At 44.6% G+C, this 7014-nt stretch overlaps 1 long non-coding RNA gene across 1 annotated transcript; it reads left to right on the top strand.

The window, feature by feature from the left end:
- The first annotated feature begins 19 nt into the window (after nt 1–19).
- LOC307211034 lies at nt 20–845 on the top strand. The gene is made up of 3 exons (XR_013836251.1): nt 20–108; nt 469–550; nt 758–845. It is a non-coding gene; the product is annotated as an uncharacterized lncRNA (long non-coding RNA).
- The last annotated feature ends 6169 nt before the right edge of the window (nt 846–7014 follow it).

Here is a 7014-nt window from a genome sequence, read left to right as displayed (position 1 = left end):
CGGCGCCGCCTCTTGAACACGTCATCTCGGCGCGACTCGAGACGCACAGCGTCCGCCCGGACGTAGGAAGAGGGAAATGGAGCGCGGCGAAAGATAAGTCGCGACGCAGTAAGAAAAGTCCCGGGCGGAAAGGGTTGGAGGTTTCCGGTTTGGGCGGAGTTTCAAGAGCTTTGAGCCTGCAGATGTGCTGGCGAATTCGGTTAGAGAAATAATTGAGTGGGGGCGGGGGGGACCGTTGCTACTGGTTTGATTTTGTTTTATTATATATTTTGTGTTCTCGTTTCGTTTTTCTATATTTGTATTTGTGAAGTTGTTCTGTGCTGTGATCTTCGGGCGAAGGGTGAGATACAAATCTAGCGATAGATAAAAAACAAATAAACTTTAAGCTGTCCTGAAGCGGTGAGGATACGACTCTGGGAAGCAGCCCGCCACTACTTTGCATATTTCTGTGTCTGCATTTCTCCCTAGCAGTCACAACCTTAAGCGGGGAATCGGTTCAGCTTGCGGCGGAAGTCCTCTGCATGCCTAGCCAGAAGCAAGCCTCCATGAGGTTTGAGAGTACAGTGGTACATCGGGTTACAGACTCCGCTAACCCAGAAATAGTACCTCGGGTTAAGAACTTTGCTTCAGGGTGAGAACAGAAATTGTGCTCCGGAGGCGGCAGCGGGAGGCCCCATCAGCTAAAGTGGTACCTCAGGTTAAGAACAATTTCAGGTTAAAAACGGACCTCCGGAACGAATTAAGTACTTAACCCGAGGTACCACTGTACTAATCCTCGCCATGGCTATTCGGGAGCTCTGCACCCAGTAGGAATTGCGCCCAGGTAATGGGGGTTGAGGTTGCAGAGGTGGCAAGAAGGAAGCCCCGCCCTGTGTAAACGTGCATGAAAAGGTAAAGGGACCCCTGACCATTAGGTCCAGTCATGGCCAACTCTGGGGTTGTGGCGCTCGTCTCGTTTTATTGGCCGAGGGAGCCAGTGTACAGCTTCTGGGTCATGTGACCAACAGGACTAAGCCGCTTCTGGCGAACCAAAGCAGCTCACGGAAACGCCGTTTACCTTCCCGCCGGAGCGGTACCTATTTATCTACTTGCACTTTGACATGCTTTCGAACTGCTAGGTTGGCAGGAGCAGGGACCGAGGAACAGGAGCTCACCCCGTCATGGGGATTCGAACTGCCAATCTTCTGATCAGCAAGTTTAACCCACAGCGCCACCCGCATCCCTGTAAGCGTGCATAGGATGGCAGAATTAAACTGATGGAAGAGTGCACAAACCAAGTCACGTCTCAACTGGAGTAATGTGTCCTCGTTGGAATATAGACAAAAAAGAACAGGTTCATGGGGGGGCGGGGTAATGAAGACAGTCACCAATACAGAACACAAATCCTATGAGGAAAGGTTGAACTGACTGATTATATTTACCCTGTAGAAGGGAAGGCACAGGTGGGGTATATGATAATGATAGCACTCTTCTCGTTACCTGAATGGCTGTCGTTATAGAACTAGAGGGCAAAAGACTTATTCTCTGCTGCCCTCAAAGGCCAGATCTACTAAGCTTAAAGGGGCACGAGATTACTTTTGATGGAAAGAGCAGTTTGACAGTTGAACCAATTACCTAGAGAAGTGGTGGATTCTTGCTTCAAGGAGAGGCTGGGGGATTTCCCAAGAATAAACTATTTTATTTTCAAGAATCCGTGAATACAGTAATATATTTTTTTTCTTATCCTTGGGCAATGGGAAAGAATTTGATTTTGAAAAGGCTACTTTTTAAAAATAAAAAAATAAAAACTAGTGATGGGACCATTTCTAGTGCAGGAGTGCCTGCATGCATCAAGCAGGGGCGTGGTCTACAAAGCCCCCTCCACCCTTATGGTTATCCCTTTCTCTGGATCAGGGCCCTCACAGACTGCAGAACTCATGGGCCTGCTGCACATCTAACCATTTAAAATATTTAGTCAGCCCTGTGGTACTAAAGATTGTGCAAGTTTATTTGTATTTGCTTCCCCACCCTCTGTCCCATTTATCCAGGAAGATAACCAAGAAGATTTTTGAACTGGAGGGCACCAAGATGATGAAAAAATATGGCAAGAAACTGAGCATCAGTAAGCCACATGATGGCAGTATCCCCAAAGATATTATGTCAAATAACCAAGGGCCTTTTTTCAGCCCTTAAACTGTTTTTATTTTGTTTTACTTTGGTGTGTATCTGTCCATCTGTCTGGAAAGGTAGCAGCTGTTCCTTTGTACAGTGGTACCTCAGGTTAAGTACTTAATTCGTTCTGGAGGTCCATTCTTAACCTGAAACTGTTCTTAACCTGAAGCACCACTTTAGCTAATGGGGCCTCCTGCTGCTGTACGATTTCTGTTCTCATCCTGAAGCAAAGTTCTTAACCTGAAGCACTATTTCTGGGTTAGCGGAGTCTGAACCTGAAGCGTATGTAACCTGAAGCGTATGTAACCCGAGGTACCACTGTAATCATATACCAGGGAAGAATTTACTTTTTTAAAAAATGGAAGGGGGGTTATAAAATCATAGCAGAAAGCCAAAAGCCACACATTACCATTTACTCCATCTTCAGTGTGCTCCCACCACTGGTATTCAAAGCTGGGTGCACATGAAGTTAGCTACGATCTACATGTAATCCATAGTTTCTTCAGATTTACTTCTGTTTGATGCATTTCCCCTCAAGACAGCTTCCATTCAATTTGAAAACAAGCCATGATTAATCTGAAGTTTGTGCAGGTCAAACAGCTGTTGCTCATGGGCAGATGACAGCACGTGCATAGATGTCAGCTTCCTTGAATAGGAGTTTGGGGGAGTTGCAGGTGTAGGAAAATAAAGCAGGTAATGTGCATCAAGTGAAGACAGCTTTGTCCCCTGCGTGGCACGTACTGCACGTGCAAATGTGACTTGAACTGCAGTGGGGGGAAATGATCTCGCTGCGTTTTAAGCCACTAATGTGTATATACCCTTAGTGACTAATCCAGTCCACCTGCCTGGAACAATCTATCACACTTTATGTGAAAATCTGTGCATTTTTAGAATCCCACAAATCCTAAGAGAAGAGCAAATAGCTCCAGTTGACTTTCAAGTGACCTGAGCTACATACATTAGTTTCATAGGAGATGGATCATAAACAGAATTTGCAGGGAGCATAGGTTGGTGAAAAGGGCACCTACATACTTTATGCTGGTCCTCCCATATTATAACCACATAATCAACTATCTTACATATAGTGGTTACTTTTGTGCCATGGCAGCTGCACCTGACAAATGGTTTCTTCTCCACAACATATGCAAGTCAAGCCCAAGTCCACCAACAACAGGGTACCATACATGGAACACTCCCCTCCCCCCCCCCCCAATCCTTTGATGCAACTTAGGCTGAGGGATGGTGACTGCCCCACAAGCATCCAGTGAGTTTCATGGCTGAGAAGGGTTTTGAAGCTGGGATTCCCCAGGTCATAGTCTAGTGCTCTAGCCACTAGGCTATGCTGGATCTTACCAGGACTCAACAGAGATGAGAGAAGTGTTAGTTATGGCAGACAGGAGCCTATGTGTTGCATCAAACTAAGTAGGATCAGCATGGTACAATCCTGCGCTTCCATATTGTTATCCATCCAGCTTTGTAAACTCAGGGAAGTCTGCATAACAAATAAATTGCCATGACATAGTTACTGCGCATGAAGCAACATCTCTGATCTCAAATAAAGGACTGCATCTCCAAATAAAAGTATCCCTTTAAGCAAAATAAACAATAAATAAATTTAAGCGAGGAACATTTGGTAACCATTAAGCACAGACAATCCATCTATATTAAAGGTGCCTTGTATCTGCTATTGAGTCATCGAGTCTTGACAGCAGACTGTGATTGCAGTTACATCACAATTGTCTTTCTACTCCCCACCCCCGATATTCATTGCAGATTTCTGTGAAAACTTCCTGATGCCACAAGCGCATGTTCCCACACAAGTAAATATTATTTGCGCAACGATTTGGATGGCGTGCTAGGAATTACACACACAGCATTGTGAAATAAATCAGCAGTTGCATAGCATGAGACGGGGAGAAAACGCAGCCTTAATCATCACGTCTTGGCATTGGCAACGTGAGGGGTCTCTCTTGCCAAGCAAGCAGAATCCCCATTGGAGCTAACAGCTGCCAGGGCCGTGCTGAACCAAGTCTTCTCAAAGATGCAGCTGCTTAAGAAAATCCCAGAGGAGTTATTTGGGCTGCCTGAAAAGCCATAAGTGATCAGGCCCTTACAAGTAATGTGTTTGCGGATGTGTTGCACAACAACATGGAAGCCACCATAGTACACAGTGAATACAGCGTACAAAGATTATTTGATGAGATCAGGCATATCCACAAGATTGCTCCATTTCTGCAAAAGTTTGGTGTTATGACAGGAGAAGGAAGGCCCTAAAAAATCTATATACCTCAGGTGTTAAAAGCCCAAGTAAAGAGGTGTTCCTTCAGCATCTGCCAAAAGAAGAAGAGGAGGAGTTTGGATTTGATATCCTGCTTTATCACTACCCTAAGGAGTCTCAAGGGACGCGGGTGGCGCTGTGGGTTAAACCACAGAGCCTAGGACTTGCCAATCAGAAGGTCGGCGGTTCGAATCCCCACAACGGGGTGAGCTCCCGTTGCTCGGTCCCTGCTCCTGCCAACCTAGCAGTTCGAAAGCACGTCAAAGTGCAAGTAGATAAATAGGTACCGCTCTGGCGGGAAAGTAAACGGCGTTTCCGTGCGCTGCTCTGGTTCTCCAGAAGCAGCTTAGTCATGCTAGCCACATGACCCGGAAGCTGTACGCCTGCTCCCTTGGCCAATAAAGCGAGATGAGTGCCGCAACCCCAGTGTCGGTCACAACTGGACCTAATGATCAGGGGTCCCTTTACCTTTACCTTTAAGGAGTCTCAAAGTGGCTAACAATCTCCTTTCCCTTCCTCCCCCACAACAAACACTCTGTGAGGTGAGTGGGGCTGAGAGACTTCAAGAAGTGTGACTAGCTGAAGGTCACCCAGCAGCTGCATGTGGAGGAGCAGGGAAGCGAACCCGGTTCACCAGATTACAAGTCCACTGCTCTTAACCACTACATCACACTGGCTCCCATGTATAATGAAGCCACAGTATATAATGAAGATGCCGGATGCACCTCTGTGAGGAGGCAGTGCCGCAACTTCTGGGTTGCCACAGAGAATGCCCTCTTCTTATCCACCATTACCCCCAAGCTTCTGAAGGCAGTGAAAGAACCAAGAGGGCTTCCTCTGCCGATCTTAACACTGAAGGAGGTCTGTAGAGAAAGAGGCAGACTTTCAGTTATTTCCTCACTAGATGTCTTTCTCCTTCCATTTTCTCCCCTGAGTAGCACACCATCTTCTCATGCCATCATTCTACTTCTATCTCATACCCTCCAAGATTTCTCCAATGAAAATAGGGACGTCCCATTCTGAATGTTAGTTCAAAATTCATTTGTACAAGCGAGGATGGAAGAAACTGGATTATAAATATGGAATATAACATCAAACAGAACTGTGTGTGTAAAGAAAGGAAAAAAGGAGGGAAGCTCTATTTTGCAAAAGGTTTATGATGGAAACTTGGAGCTGACTCTTTCCCATCCTTTATTATTTACAAAGTGAACTGAATTACACTAAGAGGACTTGGGATTTAGTTTAATTGGAAGTGTAATTTCTTATATATCTGCAGTTGGAAGGAAGGACGAAAGGAGTCTATGAACTGCCAAGGAACTGATAGGGTTCTTTGTTGAGTCATCTGTAGTTCCACAGACAGCTCTTCTTCCCAGGCTGAGAGGAAAAATTGTGACAACAGGTAGTATTTACTGAGACAGTGACTTTTGCAGCTGTTGTTAAAGTTGCAAAACAACAAAGCATGGGACGGAGCGACGGAGAAATTCCTGGAACAACAATGGGATATCACCTCCGCCCTAGGCATGATGGATAACAGCAACAACTGGGGGAAAGAAAGACATAACATCTTACAAGGACAGGAAGAAACACAACGGACAGAATAATTGCCACACACACAGGAGGAACAAGGATATAATCTGAGTTCCTCACTTGTAGTTTTATAAATCATTTAATGTGCCAACATGAATAGAAGTTATTAATATTGCAGTTGTTGTATGAGGGATTATTGCTATGACCAGAAGGTAATTGAAATTAATAAGATTTTGGAACGCAGAAATAAAGAAAATCGTCAAATCTGGTATGCGGGGGGCCACTTTATCTAAATTATATAATTCAGTATTTGAACGATCAGTATTAATTGTATTATAAATTGGTATTGTTACAATGAGGCTATGATTGGACTGTAATTGAAAACAAATAAAAAATATTAAAAGAAATTAAAGAAAATGATCTTATGCACCAGATGTTTTCAGGGTATACGCATCTTGAGAATGTATCAGTGTCCCAAAATGGAGTGTGTCAAGATCTGCAGAGAATGGAGGCATTCTCTACTATTTTGTTTTGCACGTTTCAGCTTGTAGAACAGGATGCTTTCCAAGACAGTATACTGGACTTAATGAATACCTACAGTTTTATATAGTTCTACATGTACTGAGGATCCACCTGGAAGAGGTTACATAAATTCCTCCATCTCACAGGGAAACAAGCCAAGAAACTCCTCCTTAATGCAGAGGTGCGAGATAGTGCCTCACGCTGGCTTGGCTAAGGACCATCCCTTCCACTGACTCCTGAATTTGAGCTTGAGGAAAGAGGGCAAAGGCTGATCAGTCAAAGATACCAGTCTTTCATTTCCTTTGAGAATTACATTCTCTGCTGCAACCAGAGCAGACCACTAGGTGGACCATTAGATCAACCCAGAGTGTCATGCTGAAAATCCTTTGAACAATTATTTTCTGCACTGCAGGAACTTCACTCCTCTCTCCACATTGCTGCAATTGCTGTCCAATTCAAATCTTAGTTGAGCAACTGAAGGGGGCAGATTAGGACAGGAGCTGTCACCATAATTAAATATATGTTTATTTAGCTTA

The sequence above is a fragment of the Podarcis cretensis genome, assembly GCF_951804945.1.
Source record: "Podarcis cretensis genome assembly, chromosome: 2".
Classification (NCBI taxonomy): Eukaryota; Metazoa; Chordata; class Lepidosauria; order Squamata; family Lacertidae; genus Podarcis; species Podarcis cretensis.
The sequence above is the reverse complement of the archived record's forward strand: the minus strand, read 5'-3'. Positions and strand labels throughout refer to the sequence as shown.